The sequence below is a fragment of the Chrysemys picta genome, chromosome 2, assembly GCF_011386835.1.
Source record: "Chrysemys picta bellii isolate R12L10 chromosome 2, ASM1138683v2, whole genome shotgun sequence".
NCBI lineage: Eukaryota > Metazoa > Chordata > Testudines > Emydidae > Chrysemys > Chrysemys picta.
The window spans coordinates 138,939,896-138,956,213 of NC_088792.1; the positions used below are offsets into that span (position 1 = coordinate 138,939,896).

General features: G+C 45.8%; 1 protein-coding gene and 1 long non-coding RNA gene across 20 annotated transcripts in view; one reads left to right on the forward strand and one right to left on the reverse strand.

The window, feature by feature from the left end:
• The window catches only part of LOC122174656 (uncharacterized), a 46,144-nt gene extending 43,344 nt beyond the window's left edge, over positions 1–2,800 (forward strand). For all 17 annotated transcript variants that reach the window (XR_010598554.1, XR_010598551.1, XR_010598555.1 and 14 more), the window contains one exon: positions 2,381–2,800. This is a non-coding gene — a long non-coding RNA (uncharacterized LOC122174656). The remainder of the gene's footprint in view (positions 1–2,380) is intronic.
• The window catches only part of RETREG1 (reticulophagy regulator 1), a 132,497-nt gene that overhangs the window by 81,598 nt on the left and 34,581 nt on the right, over positions 1–16,318 (reverse strand). The window lies entirely within an intron of this gene.

The following is a 16,318-nucleotide window of genomic DNA, read 5'->3' on the forward strand; positions in this document are numbered from 1 at the left end:
GTCATCCTGCACCCCTATGTGTCCTTGCACCCCCTCATCCACATGTGCCCCTCCACCCCCACTCAGACACCCCCTCCCCCCCCATCCCCATGTGGCCCTGTACCCCCTCCCTCTACGTGGCTCTATACCCCCACCCCATCCCCATCTGTCTCTGTGTCCCCAACCAGCCACCCCCTGTTCCTATGTAGCTCTGCATCCCCTTCCCCATCACCATGTGGCCCTGCACCTCCCTCCCCCCTGTGGCCATGGGAGTGGAGGCACATTCAGCCCCTGCCCCAGTCTGTCCTCCCACACTAGCCATTATGAGTCCCTGTCTGACTCCCCCAGCATGCCACGCTGTCTGTCTCTCCATAGCTCCTGTCTCCTGACCTGGCTTGACAGGCACTGTGAAGAAGTCAGGCTCTCTCCTCCTTAGCTGGCCAGGAGCTGCTGCTTTGTTCTGTCGCCACAGTGCCCGCCCCTCTGGTGAGCAAAAGGCAGAACTTCAGCAGCATTTCAGCAGAATCACAGAATATCAGGGTTGGAAGGGACCTCAGGAGGTCATCTAGTCCAACCCCCTACTGAAAGCAGGACCAATCCCCAACTAAATCATCCCAGCCAGGGCTTTGTCAAGCCTGACCTTAAAAACCTCTATGGAAGGAGATTCCACCACCTCCCTAGGTAACCCATTCCAGTGCTTCACCACCCTCCTAGTGAAAAAGTTTTTCCTAATATCCAACCTAAACCTCCCCCACTGCAACTTGAGACCATTACTCCTTGTTCTGTCATCTGTTACCACTGAGAACAGCCTTGATCCATTCTCTTTGGAACACCCTTTCAGGTAGTTGAAAGCAGCTATCAAATCCCCCCTCATTCTTCTCTTCTGCAGACTAAACAATCCTAGTTCCCTCAGCCTCTCCTCATAAGTCATGTGCTCCAGTCCCCTAATCATTTTTGTTGCTCTCCGCTGGACTCTTTCCAATGTTTCCACATCCTTCTTGCAGTGTAGGGCCCAAAACTGGACACAATACTCCAGATGAGGCCTCACCAATGTGGAATAGAGGGGGAATGATCACTTCCCCGTATCTGCTGGCAATGTCCCTACTTATACAGCCCAAAATGCCGTTAGCCTGTTGGCAACAAGGGCACACTGTTGACTCATATCCAGCTTCTCGTCCACTGTAACCCCTAGGTCCTTTTCTACAGAACTGCTGCCTAGCCATTTGGTCCCTAGTCTGTAGCAGTGCATGGGATTCTTCCGTCCTAAGTGCAGGACTCTGCACTTGTCCTTGTTGTACCTCATCAGATTTCTTTTGGCCCAATCCTCTATTTTGTCTAGAAGCTTTTTTCTGCGCAAAAAATTAAAAATCTGCGGGGCTCAACAATTATGTGCGCATGCAGTAGCGCAAAATTCCCCCAGGAGTATTTGTTGTAGCGAATCTTTTGCAAAATTTCTGGTAGCAGAGGGATGGCATATCTCAGGTGGTCTGTCCAGGATAACAGAAGGGCCATGTCCCTGGAACTGAGACTCAGAACTGCTCTGGGGCTGTATAGGGTGAACTTCTTGTTAGTTTGGGATGCAAACAGGTCCCAGAATGGTGCTCTCCATTGTATGAAGATCTTGTTCAGGATTGAATTGTGTTCTTCCCACTCTTGAACTGTGGAGAAGTGCCTGATGAGATTGTCTGTTACAGAATTCTGTGCACCTGGTAGGTATGTAGTTGAAAGTGTTATGTGGTTTCTGATGCACCAGTTCCATAAGTTGACTGCTTCTAAACAGAAAGGGAGGGCTTTTGCCAAACCTTGTTTGTTTGGGTAAAATATAGTTGTCATGTTGTCTGACACTGTCTGCATACAGTACCAAATAAGTGGGAGGAATGCATTGCATGCTAGGACTGCTTTCAGCTCCAGTAGATTGTTATGTATCCTGGCCTCCCAAAAAGTCCAAGTGCCTTGCGCAGTGTAGTTGTCCAGGTGATTTCCACAGGCAGCGAGTCTAGGACAATGGTCACATCGAGTGTGGGTATAATGAAAGTACTCCCATGCACACCTGTTCCAGGTTCATCCACCTGGCAAGAGAAACTATGACCTTGGCGGGAATTGTTACTCTGGTGTTTATGTGGTCTCTGTTTGATGAGTACACAGACCAGAGCCAGGCCTGTAGGCAAAATAGATCTAGTCTGGTGAATGGTGAATAAATACACAAGGCCATTTGGCCCAGTATGGATAGGCAGACCTTGACAGTGACTCTTTGACTTGAGAGTGACTTGTCTTATAGAGATGTTCATGTCTTGAAAACTTTCCATAGTAAGGTAGGACCTTGTGAGATCAAATCTAGAGTTTAGCCAATAAAGTACCTAGTCCTTGTGGGAGTCAAAGTGGACTTTCTTTGTTGACACAGATTCCCAAGACTGACGGAAGATGCAGCAAGCACAGAATTGCTCACTGAACCTTCTGACTGAAGTGACCTGTTAGGAGCCAATTGTCTAGATATGGAAAGATTGTTCAGCTATGATGTCTCATTGAGATGTCACCACTGAGAAGACCTTCCTGAAGACCCTGGATACTGTTGCCGTACACATGAGAGTCCTCTGAACTGGTAGTGTTCTTGTCCTGCCAGAAATCGGAGGAACCTTCTGTGAGACAGATGAATGTCCACTTGCCATGAACCACATTTTCTCCTTTGGAAGGGGATTACTGATGCCAACATAACCATTCAGAATTTTGATTTCTGAATAAAATCATTTAATCACCAAAGGCTGAGAATGATCTCCATCCTCTGTTTTCCTTGGGAACTATGAAATAAAGGATGTAGAACTCTTTCCCCTGGTGCTTGTTCTATGGCCCCTTGTTGGAGAAGTGAACCTGCATCCTGACGGAGAATCTCCTTGTGAGAGTGGTCCCTAAAGAGAGCCCCAGGAAGAAGATTTGGGTGTGTGAGGGGAGAAAAACTCTATAGAGTAGCCAAAGGGAATGATTTCCAGTACCCTCTTATTGGTTGTGATTGCTCTCCAATTTTGTGTGAAAAGGGCAAGACAGCCACCAAATATTTCGGGGGGAAGTAGTGGATGGCATCAGTAGGGGTAGGTGGTCTTCAATTGTCCCGTCAAAAGTAATCCCTCGATGGTAGATGGGGTTGAGTAGTTGGAGTTACGGTAGAGGGAGCAACCAGGGCCGGCTTTAGCAGGTGCGGGACCCCACGCAGGGACGCAAATTGTCTCGCACCCCCCCCGCCCCAGCCCCGCCCCCTCCCTGCCCCATTGGATCCCTCCCCATATCCCCTCCTGGTCCTGCCCCCAGCCCCGCACCCTCCCTGGCCCATTGGATCCCTCCCCAAACCCCTCCCTGGCCCCGCCCCCAGCCTTGCCCCATTGGACCCCTCCCCAAATCCCCGCCCTGGCCCCGCGTCTTCCCCAAGCACGCCACATTCCTCCTCCTCACCCCTCCCTCCCAGGCTTGCGCTGATCAGCTGTATGGCAGCGCAAGTGCTGGAGGGAGGAGGAGAAGCAGGACGCGGCTTTTTTTTTTTTTTTCCCCCAGCCCTGGACATTGCGGGGCCTCTCTTAGACGCGGGGCCCCATTCCGGGGAATTGGCCGAATCAGCTTAAAGCCGGCCCTGGGAGCAATATATCAAGGTTTTTGTACCAAGATTTGCATGGTGGTTTGAATGGGTGCTAGTGGTAGAATGGCTGAGAAGGCGGTCTTGGATTTTACTCCTGCTTATGATGTTCTCTCTTTGGGGTGTAAATGCCCAGGGTTCTGAGAGTTGTCCTAGAGTCTTTCAATGAATTTAGAGACTGATGAGTCTTATTAAGAGAGATTAGACTCAAAGGGCAAGCCCTCCATGGTATTCTGAACCTCCCTGGGGAACCCCAAGGAGTGCAGCCAACATCCATGCCTCTGAACTATTCCTATGCCTGTCCCTCTAGATGTGGTTTCAGCAACTTCCACTGCAGTTTGAAAAGATGTTTTGGCTACCAGTTTATCTTCCTCAATGAGGGCTATAAATTGGGTGCCATCCTCCTGAGGGAGTTTGTCCCTTAAGTCTAAACTCTGAGTAATTGTTGAAATCTTATTTTGCTAACAAGGACTGATAGTTAGCAATTAGAAACTGAAGACTGGTAGAAGAAAATACCTTCCTCCCTAGATGGTCAAGTCATTTAGAGCCCTTGTCCACAAGCGTTGTTTTGTGATGCTGTAGCCTACATTTCTAGTGGCTGCTTGTTTTAAAAGGGACTTGGACATGTGAAGAGAAACCCTGCTCCTTTTGCTGCTACAAAATATTGTCTCTCAGCCCTTTTCGGGGGTGGGGGGATGAATCTGCTGCTGAGTATCTTGGACCTCCTTGAATGAAATTTGGCACTTACTTGCCATTCTCTGAAGGAGCTCAACAATGATTGTGGTCATCAGTCGGGGATGGGGATGGCAATGATGGGACAATTCTTTCCTCACATGAGGATGATGAAACACTCATTCACCATCATCAGTACCTGCAGATTCAGCTCAATTTCCTCTCTCTTATACTCCAACAGCTGACTGATATGTAGGAGAAGGTCAATGGGACTCAGACTGACCTGGGGTGTCTAATTTAGGGATCCCATGGACCAGAATAGGGCTGATAATGAAGGGTCAACCAGTTGAGGGGGCACCCCAGGGCACTGGGTATCAATGATCCCTTGGATAACCATATTCAGGGTAGGCTTCAGTTTGTCATGGAGTACGTGGTGTTCCGGTAGTTGGAACCAATGGATCCAGTGGGTCCGTGGTCATAGTGGATGGCAGGTCCTTCCGGGGATGGGTTGGACCATCAAAGATTTTAATTCTTAGATGGTGTTCGTGGGTGCATGCAGGCATATGAACTGCAGTAGTCAGTACCAGCAGATCCTTTCTCCTTTGCGCCTTAGCCTCATATTCTGAGGGTTTACATAGGCTTAACACCTCAGCACCCATGCAAGAGGACTTATCTGACTCAAGAGTCAGGGAGGGATCCCTTCTTGTGGAAGTAGACCTAGCAGGAGACCTGTTCTTATGTTTATTAGAGTGCCCCTTACTCTCATAATAAACTCTAGTTGATGACTTCTTGGGCTTAGTAGCTTGGGCCTCTGGCTCCTGAGCTCATGCCCGGAATGGGTGCAGCTGGGGCTGATATAATAGGGAAGCCTCATGGCCTTCTCCTTAAGGTGTTTCTGCAGATGGAGCTCTTGTCCCTTGCAGGTTTGTGGGGGGAAGGGGCAGCAAGTGCTGCACTTAACTGAAATATGGGCCTCTAACAAAGGCAGCACTGGTGTTCATCACATACAAAGAAGGAGTGAGTGGAGGAGACATAGATCTTAAACTCCAGGATTCTGGGCATAGTCCCTGTCCATAAGGATGGAGAAACTCCCTCCTTATGCTATACTAAGCTATACTAAAGATACTACAAGACTACAATCTAACACTAAAAATACTAAAAACTATGTGCAAAATATTTAACAGTTCTGAAGAAGAAAAAATGCAGAGGTATCTACAGACACAGAGGATTCTGACTCAGGCTATGTGGCAGTAAGAAGGAACTGCAGAGCTGTTGCTCTGCACCGCTCCTTAAGCCCTCAGCCCAGACAGAGCACGAGGAGGGCAACTGCACAAGCACAGACCAATGGACACTGCTTGCTAAAAATTTCCAATCTCAGGCACATGGGGGGGACAAGCACTCAAGGAAAAATGAATATTTATTCAAATGTTTTATATAACATTTCATTGTGACCATTAAGTGACTTTATGATCATTATGAGGCTCAAATATGACAGAAATTCAGTGCAAAACACTAATTTAACAAAACTAAATTCTCAAATGCCAAAAATTTAGAAAGGTAATGCTCGGCCTGGAAAGTTAACTACTTTCCCTGAAAACTTGCATTCCATCAGCTTTCTCCAAGCTTAGGTCTTGCTCCATGGTCCATTGAAATCAAAGGGGTCTCAATCAGGGGAACAAGGTTGAAAGCAGACACTAGCGGTCACTTGACTTTATAGAAGTTCAAATCTCATTTTTTTTAGAACCTCACAGGAGGTTACAAGAAAAGACAGTCTTCCCAAACATCTTCTCAGGTTTCCTATGATCAGAATTACAAATCTTCCAACTGTGTAGGTGTAAAGGTACACAAGGCTGATGTCTGATGTCAAAGAACCAAACTACAGTTTAGAACTAGAACTGCAGAAAGAGGGCAAAGCTATGTAAAACTCCACACTTCTTTTGCATTGGGCAAGTCAAAAGAAGTTTGATTAATTCAATAAAACTTTTTCAATTACATCACTCACAATAGTAGAACTGAAGCTATCTGCTAAGTGTACTTTTAGCAAGCTTAGAGAGTCCCGATTTCTTGAGAGTCAACAGTCTAGGACTACAGATAGAGTGGCTATATCCAGCTTTGGGCTAGCACCAGGTTCAAAAGCTACTCCCCTTTCGTAGGTAAGTATGAAGGGTAGCTACTTTTCTTCTATAATAACAACCTCTTCCTGTACCTCTTCAATAAAGAGGTGCATAGGTTTATCTCCTGTCATAGGAGGCTCTTGTGAGCGGGGTCCCGGAAGAGGGATGGGGAAGGGTGTTGGAGGTGGTAGGTGAAATGGAGGGAGTACCCATCTTGAATTATCTCCAGTACCCATTTGTCAGAGGCTATAAGTTCCCAGGTGCTGCGGAACAGGGTGAGACGGCATTCATAGGGATAGGTAAGGTTTTCCAATGTCAGGTGGTTTTGAGGAGAGTGGTCTAAGGGCACCTCAACCAACCTGTGAAAACTGTTGTTTTGAGGTGGAAGGCTGTGAGGAAGTAGGTTGCAATGCTGGTGGTTTCCGTTTGGGGAATGTGGATTTCTTCCTCTGAGATACATGTGATCTTTGAGATGAATATTGCAATGAGCAGGGTTTGAATGATGGCTGAGGACTATACTTTCTCTTGTACCCAGGTGTATAAATCCCAAGGGATCGAAGAGTAGCCCTGTAGTCTTAAAATGTGGAGGGAGGTGTCAGTCCTTTCGGCAAACAGTTTTGTTCCTTCTTTGGGGAAGCCAGATAGGTGCAGCCAAGAGGCTCGTCTCATCACAACAGCAGTAGAGATGGAGCATGCGTCAAGTACAGACTGGAGTGATGTCTTTGCCACCAGTTGGCCTTAAATTGTTCTTTGTGTGAAACTGGAAGCTGTTCAATAAAGGAACTGAATTTTGAAAAGTTCTGGTAATCATATTTCACCATTAAGGCTTGATATTTTGCAATACGGAACTGAAGAGTGGCTGAGGAGTACTTTTTGTTGGCGTGCTTACATGTCGGCGAGACCGACACAGGGGTCCGCCATATGATTTCACCAGGGTCCAAGCGTCCCTCATTAATAGGGACGAGGCAGAAGAATGTAAAATGTCCACTAGTTTATGGTTTTACTTGATCACCTCCTGTAGTGGTATCTGCATTGCCTCTGCCACCTGTTGGGTTAGCTCCTGACATAGTTTAAAGTAATCTGCCGACAATGGCGGACGGGGCATCACTGTCTCATCTGGTGATGACCATGAGAAATTAGCTTGAGGGGTACATAAGAATGGCCATTCTGGGTCAGACCAAAGGTCCATACAGGCAAGTCTCATCTTATGCTGGGGTTACGTTCTGCTGTCAGAGTGTAAAGCGAAAATCACGTATAGTCAAAATTACATTGAGTGTAATGGTGGGAGGAATCACGCACACTACAGGTACAGTATTTAAATAGTTATTTTTCTCTTTTTTTGTTTTGTTTTTGCCGACCGCGCAAAGCTGAATTTGCGCATGTTAAATGCGCGCAAGATGAGACTTGCCTGTATAGCCCAGTGTCCTGTCTTGCAACGGTGGCCAATGTCTGGTGCCCCCGAGAGAATGAACAGGTGATTCATTCCCTGTCGCTCATTCCCAGCTTCTGGCAAACAGAGGCTAGGGACACCATCCCTGCCCAGGAAACCAAGCATACCCTGTCCAAGGGGCTTCCCAGATAGGGGGTTGAAGAAAAGAATGAAGCCCAAATTAAAGGGATTTTTTTAAAGTAACAAAATAAAAGATAAATGAAGAAAAGAAAAGAAAAGGGAGCTCCAAAAGGTGGCTAAAGATTAACAATTCTAAAGAGGTTAACAATGCACTAACAGACAGCTACTGCTCCGTCTCTAGCCAGGGCAGTTGAGAAGGAACTGAGGAGGGTTGCCCGTGCAGCACTGGTTAGCCTTATGGGAGAGGATGGCGGGGAGGGAGGAGAGTGCATCTGTGGGCTGAACAGACACTGCTACCAAAGTCTCCGATCAGCAGCGCAGGGGCGCAGATACACCTACAGTGGAGCGCCTACAGGGACACTACTCGAAGCAGCAGCTCTGGTTCATTTGCCCCACTCCAGTGATGCAAAGCACAATTGAGCTAATTTCACAGGCACACTATGTGTTTTTAAGTTTATGATTTTGCGTTCTACTTTTCAATTAGATTATGATTTGAATACATGCGTTAGATTTAAAAAAAGTCACCATGACATGCATTCCTGGCACTATGATGGTTAGGTAACAATGTGAATATAATTCATCCTTAATTAATCGCTAACATAGCGGGTTTATGCTGCTATATACTTAACACTTTGTGTTAAGTATATAGCTGAAGCACAAACGCAAGGTATACGATTCATACAGATACTTGGACTAATATTTTTGAGGCACATTCAGAAATTGCCTGGCACCTTGTATCTCTGTATTGGTTTGCTGAATGTTTGGAGTTATGTTTGCCTTTGTTTTTAATAACCACATTAGAAAAAAGCAAGTTATTTTCTAAGATGAAGACTATGGAATTCTAGGATGAGGTCCTGAGGACTGTGTGGCTTTTCAAAACAATACCTTTAAATATTATCCCAATACATGTTCATTAATAATTTTAAAGCCCTATCATATTGACATGTCTTCTGAATAACTAGTTTATACACAAAAGGAGCTATAGGTACATATGAGCCCACAGGCCTCTAACAAATTATTTTTTTTAAATCCCCACTAAGCAGTAAGAAAATATATGGAAACTTTCCTGAGGAGTAGAATTCAGTATTCCACAATGACCTTAGCAAACATTTGGATCAATGGCTGAAATTTTGCTTAGACTGATTATTTAAATCAAAAAGAGCACAAAGGCTACTCCTCCTTACAAGCGATTCAAAATTAGCTGAAGAACAAAAACCCAGGAAATTATTCTTACATCTAGGGAATCAAATTCCTCATTAACTGCATTAAATAACAAATCAGATTGTACGATCACATGACGTAAGATTCAAAGTTAGCTATTTCAAGGTCAAATCCCTTAGAGATTCCATTGGTTATGTCTTAGATAAAGGTTTTTCCTGAAAAAAGTTTTATGTAAAAGTTATCTAAGTGCCAGATGGTGACACCCTTGTTCATGTTAAGTAGCTCCTTACTCCACAAATAGTCTCATTAAAGTCAGTAAGAATATTTGCAGAATAAGGCACTATTCAAGATGATTGAAGATGGTATAATTTGGCCCTCAATATTATGTTTTAGACTGAAGTGGGTCCTAAAAAATTGTGTCTTTTATATTTGAGAAGCCCACATTTTTTTTTGGCAGCATAACAAGAGAAACTATGACTAAGCAGGATAAAGAGAAACATGATGTTTCATACTAATGGGTCCACCCTGTGATCTCTGGCTCTGTTTTTACGCCCCGTATGAAGATCAAAGCTTTGGAAGCAAGGAAGACTGGAATTCCTTTGCCTATTATGTGGTAGGAAAAAGTCCCCATCTTTGTGACTGAGACTAAAAAAAGCTCATCTTAGGCTCTGTCTACACTATGAAATTAGGTCGAATTTATAGAAGTCGGCTGCATGGTGACAAGAGTGATGAGGACATAGACATGGACATAGACTTCTCACAAAGTACAGGCCCCGGCAATGTGCACATCATGGTGTTAATGGGGCAGGTTCCTGCTGTGGAACGCCGATTCTGGGCAAGGGAAACAAGCACAGACTGGTGGGACTGCATAATGTTCCGGGTCTGGGACGATTCCTAATGGCTGCAAAACTTTCGCATGCGTAAGGGCACTTTCATGGAACTTTGTGACTTGCTTTCCCCTGCCCTAAAGCGCCAGAATACCAAGGTGAGAGCAGCCCTCACAGTTGAGAAGTGAGTGGCAATAGCCCTGTGGAAGCTTGCAACGCCAGACAGCTACCGGTCAGTCGGGCATCAATTTGGAGAAGGCAAATTTACTGTGGGGGCTGCTGTGATCCAAGTAGCCAACGCAATCAAAGAGCTGCTGATATCAAGGGTAGTGACTCTGGGAAATGTGCAGGTCATAGTGGATGGCTTTGCTGAAATGGGATTCCCTCACTGTGGTGAGGCGATAGACAGAACCCATATCCCTATCTTGGCACTGGAGCATCAAGCCAGCAAGTACATAAACCGAAAGGGGTACTTTTCAATGCTGCTGCAAGCACTGGTGGATCACAAGGGACATTTCACCAACATCAACGTGGGATGGCCGGGAAAGGTACATGACGCTCGCGTCTTCAGGAACTCTGGTCTGTTTCAAAAGCTGCAGGAAGGGACTTTCTTCCCAGACCAGAAAATAACCGTTGGGGATGTTGAAATGCCTATAGTTATCCTTGGGGACCCAGCCTACCCCTTAATGCCGTGGCTCACGAAGCCATACACAGGCAGCCTGGACAGTAGTCAGGACCTGTTCAACTATAGGCTGAGCAAGTGCAGAATGATGTAGAATGTGCATCTGGACGTTTAAAAGCGTGCTGGCGGAGTTTACTGACTCAGATAGACCTCAGCAAAACTAATATTCCCATTGTTATTACTGCTTGCTGCGTGCTGCACAATATCTGTGAGAGTAAGGGGGAGACGTTTATGACGGGGTGGGAAGTTGAGACAAATTGCCGGGCCGCTGATTACGCGCAGCCAGACACCAGGTTGGTTAGAAGAGTACAGGAGGGCGAGGTGCGCATCAGAGAAGCTTTGAAAACCAGTTTCATGACTGGCCTGGCTACGGTGTGAAAGTTCTGTTTGTTTCTCCTTGATGAACCCCCCGCCCCCTTGGTTCACTCTACTTTCCTGTAAGCTAGCCACCCTCCCCACCCCTCTTCGATCACTGCTTGCAGAAGCAATAAAGTCATTGTTGCTTCACATTCATGCATTCTTTATTAATTCATCACACAAATAGGGGGATAACTGCCAAGATAGCCCGGGAGGGGTGAGGGAGGTGGGAAGCACCGGGTGGGGTGGGGAAGGAGGGAAGGACAAGGCCACACTGCACTTTAAAACTTATTGAAGGTCAGCCTTCTGTTGCTTGGGCAATCCTCTGGGGTGGAGTGGCTGGGTGGCCAGAGGCCCCCCCCCACCGTGTTCTTGGGCATCTGGGTAAGGAGGCTATGGAACTTGGGGACGAGGGCTGTTGATTACACAGGGGCTGTAGCGGCAGTCTGTGCTCCTGCTGACTTTCCTGCAACTCAACCATACGCTGGAGCATATGAGTTTGATCCTCCAGCAGCCTGAACATTGACTCTTGCCTTCTGTCAGCAAGCTGACGCCACCTATCATCTTCAGACTGCCACCTCTCCTCGGATTCATATTGTGCTTTCCTGCACTCTGACATTGTCTGCCTCCATGCATTCTGCTGTGCTCTGTCAGTGTGGGAGGACAGCCGGAGCTCAGAGAACATTTCATCCCAAGTGCATATTTTTCGCCTTCTAATCTTCGCTAGCCTCTGCGAAGGAGAAACATTTGCAGCTGGTGGAGGAAAAGGGAGAGTGGTAGTTAAAAATACACATTTTAGAGAACAACGGGTACACTCTTTCACGTTAAACCTTGCTGTTCACATTACATAGCACATGTGCTTTCGTTACAAGGTCGCATTTTGTCTCTTATGTTGAGGGCCTGCCGGTTTGGTGAGAGAGATCACTCACGCAGTGCCAGGTAACAGAATTCAGCTTGCAGGCAGCCATGGTAAGCCACAGTCTTTTGGCTTCTTGAACGTTCATAACATGTGGGAATGGTTTCAAACAGCAGCGCCCTCATTTCCCATACCAAGCGGCCATTGGGTTGGCCATTTAAAATGGGTTGGCAATTTAAAAGAAGGGGCTGCGGTTTGTGGGTTAGCATGCAGCACAAACCCCAAATACCCACCCCCCCGCCTTCCCCCCAACACCCAATTCTCTGGGATGATTGCTTCACCCCTCTCCCCACCACGGTGCTAACCGCAGGGAACATTTCTGTTCAGCCACAGCCAAACAGCCAAGCAGGAATGGGCACCTCTGAATGTCCCCTTAATAAAAATCACCCTATTTCAACCAGGTGACCATGAATGATATCACTATCCTGAGGATAACACAGAGAGATAAGGAACGGATGTTGTTTGAATGCCAGCAAATACCGGGACCATACGCTGCCATGCTTTGTTATGCAATGATTCCAGACTATGTGCTACTGGCCTGGCGTGGTAAAGTGTCCTACCATGGCGGACGGAATAAGGCCGCCCTCCCCAGAAACCTTTTGCAAAGGCTTTGGGAGTACATCCAGGAGAGCTTTATGTAGATGTCCCTGGAGGATTTCTGCTCCATCCCCAGACACGTTAACAGACTTTTCCAGTAACTGTACTGGCCGCGAATGCCAGGGCAAATTAATCATTAAACATGCTTGCTGTTAAACCATGTGTAATATTTACAAGGATACACTCACCAGAGGTCCCTTCTCCGCCTTCGGGGTCCGGGAGCCTGCCTTGGGTGGGTTCCGGGGTTACTGGCTCCAGGTCCAGAGTGAAAAATATATCCTGGATGTTGGGGAAACCGGTTTCTCCACTTCCTTGCTGTGAGGTATCTTCCTCGTCCCCAAAACCCAGTTCTGTATTGCGTGCTTCTCCATTGACGGAGTCAAAGCACAGGGTTGGCGTAGTGGTGGCTGCACCCCCTAGCATGGCATGCAGCTCATCATAGAAGCGGCACGTTCGGGGCTCTGACCCGGAGAGGCCATTTGCCTCTCTGTTTTTTTGGTAGGCTTGCCTTAGCGCCTTAATTTTCACGCGGCACTGCTTTGCGTCCCTGTTATAGCCTCAGTCCTTCATGCCCTTTGAGACTTTCAAATGTTTTGGCATTTCGTTTACTGGAACGGAGTTCAGCTAGCATGGATTTGTCTCCCCATACAGCAATGAGATCCTGTACCTCCCGTTCAGTCTATGCTGGAGCTCTTTTGCGATCCTGGGACTCCATCATGGTCACCTCTGCTGATGAGATCTGCACTCACCTGCACCTTGCCACGCCGGCCAAACTGGAAATGAGATTCAAAAGTTCGCGGGCCTTTTCCTGTCTACCTGGCCAGTGCATCTGAGTTGAGAGCACTGTCCAGAGCGGTCACAATGTAGCACTCTGGGATAGCTCCCGGAGGCCAATTCCATTGAATTGCGTCCACACTACCCCAAATTCGACCCAGCAAGGCCAATTTCAGCGCTAATCCCCTCAGAAGTGGAGTAAAGAAATCGATTTAAAGAGCCCTTTAAGTCGAAAAAAAGGGCTTTGTCGTGTGGACGGGTCCAGGCTTAAATCGAGTAATGCTGCTAAATTAGACCTAAAATCGTAGTGTAGACCAGGCCTAAGCTTAGGTAGGACCTTTGCTTCCTTTCTATCTACAGTATCTTTATGGTGTGATTGGTAGCCAGCTTCTCTGGAACATCCAGATAAGAGTAGGAAGAGGGCTAACCTTTCATAAGGACTCACCTGTACTGTAGAAGCTTTTAGTTGGAGCCTGATAGTGACTACATTTGAAAAGGAGAAAAAGCTAGCATCTGTATTAGAGAGGCCAATCATATCGGAAGATCACATTTAGGGTTAACAAAGCTAGACATTTTGGAAGGCTAACCCTTCTACCATCACATATGCTCAGTTTTCTTCCTGACTCCAGCATATCAACTAACCTGCTCCTTTTACAGAAGCAACATTTTCCTTTTGCATTTTTCTTGCCTCTATCAACTGTTAGAAGGACTTATACCCACTGGATGAGCTCTAATATGCATGAATTTAATATTTAGAATATGTATACATTTAATTCATTTACTATAAAACAACCTAGTTCACTGTCCACAACAGAGTCAAAAAACACACAACAAAACACAGGAATGTTGACAGTAATATTGTCTGTGTGAACATTGGGAAATGGTTATGAATGTGGGTGTGTGCAAAGAATATCTATTGCACAACTTGGAAAAACTAAGGGGGGGCTACTACTCTGCTTATAAACTATTATTTATCTGTTTACATTTTTATTACAATGCAATTAGCATTAGTCTGTTACAGAAAAAAGTCACTGTCATAGACATTTAATATGTAAGGCTTACTGAACAAAGCTTTTAAAGGGCAATATTACCTAGAAATTATATTTAAATAAAACCCAAGCAATGTATTTCCTGTGTTACTAACAGCATAAAAGATTCTAAAGATGAACATTTAAAAATGCTATTTATATCTGCTGTGCATTTATGTTTAGGTTTCACCTCTGCTTGGACAGTGAAGCACTAATCAGTTTCACTTTGGTCTATGGTCAATTTCACTCTTTTTCTCATGCTTAAGCACAAGGCTGTTATTTTTGTGTTGCAAAAATTCCCCAAGATCTAAATCCAAACAAAACATTTTCACTGATATTTTCCCCGATAGATGTCATGAACATGTCAATATTAGTGATTGTTCTACCTATATTACTTAAAAAGTCTCTTTAAAACTAGTTTCATCTTTTAGTCCTACAAGCAGTCTGCAACACATAAAATAATGATAGAATGCTGAGCCTGCAGTCTAACAATTATAAAAACAGGTCAAGCAAAGTGGTTTAAAGAACACACATACTGAGAATCAAACTTCCACTGAATTAGTTTTGAAAACATAACGTCGGTCCAGGAGTAGCCCTCTGAACAAAATACAAGAGAATCCTCATTGATTTGTACCAATACAATCAGAAAATAACTTGCTTTGAACACATTTCTGTGATAGCACATGGGCAAAATAAAATACCTGAATCTATCTCCACATATTTAGATATATGGGACAGAGTTAACAATTTAAAGTAACTACCGTAGCAATATAGCTAGGCAACACACAATGCAAAAAAACCAAACCAAACCAAAAGTCCCCAACCATCCCTATTTAACGAAAGCATCAAGAAACTTTTATAATAAGGAGTATAATTTTTACATTCATACTTCCACACAGTAAAAGAGAATACATAAAGCCCCTTTGAGTTTTGGGGAGAAAAATAGAACCATGAACATTTTATATCATTTGCATTATGGTAACGTTATATTTAGAGCAGTGGTTCCCAAATTGGGGTTCGCAAAACATTACAGGGGGTTCACCAGAAAAAAAATCACTAATGGAGGACAGAGGACCCCAGGTATTGGAGACAGCAGGTAGGACCCGGTTGCAGAGCAGACACCCCAAGCCCCAGGGAGAGCGGGGCTGGGCAGTTGGGGCTGGCAGCCTGAGTCCCCCGTGGTCAGCGGGGGAACCGGCAGCCCGAACCCCAGCGCTCCGTGGGGGGGGGCCGGCAGCCTGAGCCCCAGGGAGAGCGGGGCTGGGCAGTTGGGGCAGGCAGTCTGAGCCCTGCCCCCCATCAGTGGGGGAGCCGGCAGCCTGAACCCCAGCGCTCTGCGCGGGGCTGACAGCCCGAGCCCCAGGGAGAGCAGGGCCGGGCAGTTGGGGCCGGCAGCCTGAGCCCTGCCCCCATCAGCGGGGGAGCCGGCAGCCTGAACCCCAGCCCAAGACCCAGGAAGAGCGGGGCCGGCAGTTGGGGCATCCATCACACTGAGGAAATTTAAACTTAAATCCCTGAAAATATTCATTTTTAGGAGGGGGTTCACGATATTTCACAATTTAGTTTTAGAGGTTCGCGGGCTGTTAAAGTTTGGGAACCACTGATTTAGAGGAATTCTGGTTTCAGGTGTATGTTTGACCAATATAGTCAATATATTGGATTACACAGAAATCAGTTTTTATTTGTGAATAGTTCTATTTACCAAAGGCCCAATTCTACAAAGATATACACATATTTAACCCATACACTGTAAGCAACCTCAGGGAAATCAAGGGTACATAACAAGTAACATATGGCAGAGCAATGATATTCAGTCAATCAACATCTGGCTATTGAGTGGCTTCAGAAAGCATACAGCACATTATAATTACAGTTAAAAATCACTGAAGGACTCTTGCCATTTTCTATTTTTAGTCTTTTTTTTTAGATAGTGATTAAAATTAGCATTGTTGATTTATAGGTGGGTTTAGATTTAAAATAAAAACTTAAATCCTGAAATACGCATCATATACTTCAGAACAG